This window comes from Elephantulus edwardii, unplaced genomic scaffold, assembly GCF_000299155.1.
Source record: "Elephantulus edwardii isolate Elephantulus edwardi_28Jun2011 unplaced genomic scaffold, EleEdw1.0 scaffold00117, whole genome shotgun sequence".
Classification (NCBI taxonomy): domain Eukaryota; kingdom Metazoa; phylum Chordata; class Mammalia; order Macroscelidea; family Macroscelididae; genus Elephantulus; species Elephantulus edwardii.
This window is the reverse complement of record NW_006399867.1, coordinates 5,487,076-5,488,692: the sequence shown is the minus strand read 5'-3', so window position 1 is coordinate 5,488,692 and position 1,617 is coordinate 5,487,076.

The following is a 1,617-nucleotide window of genomic DNA, read 5'->3' as shown; positions in this document are numbered from 1 at the left end:
CAGCATAATGTTCTCCAGAGTCAACCATTTTGAATAATATTGCATGAGTTCCTTGTTTTTTAATGCAGCATAGTATTCCATTGTGCGAATATACCACAGCTTCTCTAGCCATTCGTTTGTTGATGGGCACTTAGGTTGTTTCCAACTCCTTGCTTCCTTCCAATATCTTTTAATGCTTCCTGGATCATTTAATATTCTGCCCAAACTATTCCTTAAGTGTTGCAACTCAAATCTTAAATTTGTTCCTCAGTTCCTTCAGCTTAAGAAATGTTGAGCGAGCTCAGTCCCTTTGATTTTCTGACTTCAGCTCTTTACACATTTCATTGTAATACTTTGTCTTCTCATATCCTTAAATCTGGAATGAAGCACAACATCAAGAAAACAAAGATTCTCACCATTGGGCCGATTGTCAGCATCATGACAGATGGTGAAGAGATTGAGATTGTTAACAGCTTCGATTTGCTTGGCTCCACAGTCAACAGTCTTGATACCAACAGTCAGAAAATTAAAAGATTAATTGCATTGGAAAAGTCTGCTCTCAGAGACCTCTCCAAAGTACAGAAGAGCAACAATATCAGTCTGGAAACTAAGGTGTACCTGATCCAGGCCATGGTCTTTGCATTTACTTGTTATGTGTCAGAAAGCTGGACAATGACTAGGGATGATAGAAGGAGAATTGATGCCTTTGAACTGTGTTGTTGGAGAAGAGTAATGAGTGTGCCATAGATTGCTAAGAGAACAAACAGGTTCATCCTAGAGAGGGTGAGAGAGACCATGCTGCTTCTTGGAGGCAAGGATTCTGAAGTTTTGTCTGACATATTTTGGACATGTTGCAAGGAGGGACCAGTCCTCGGAGGGGAACGTCATGTTTGGGAGGGTGGAGAGAAAGTGCAAGAGAGGAAGATCCTCAATGAGATGGATTGATCCAGTGACTGGGGTAATGGGGGTGGGTATGTCAGAGACAAGAAGATTGGCACAGGATAGAGCAGGGTATAGGGCTGTTGTACATAGGGTCGCTATGAGTCACAGGCAACTCAACAGCACATAACAACAACAATAATGCATTCTCATGTGTATTCTAAGAACTGCATTATAAACACCTAAGGATGCCTAATAGATGTCACAATTACACATAATTTGGCCAACATCCATATGATAGACATAATCTAATATCAATAACACAAAATAGAAATTGCAAAAAAGATCTTATAGTGAAATGAAAAGCATATCTGTCTAAAAAGAATATAACTTTTTATGCAACTCTCCAATGTGGGATGAGATTTTGATCCAAGTTTAAAAAGTAAGTAAAGAATCCTAGAGCGCTGGATGTGGTGGCATCAGGATTGGAGGTAGATTCATCAACAACCTACATTATGCAGATGATGCAACCCTGCTTGCTGAAACTGAAGAAGACCTGAAGCGCTTGTTGAAGAAGGTCAAGGACTGTAGTGTTCAATATGAATTGAAGTTCAACATCAAGAAGACAAAGATTCTTACCTCTGGGCCAAGTGACAGCGCCCTGATAGATGGAGAAGAGATTGCAGTTGTTAACAATTATAAGCTTGCTTGGCTTCACAATCAACACTCTTAACACCAGCAGTCAGGAAATCAAAAGAC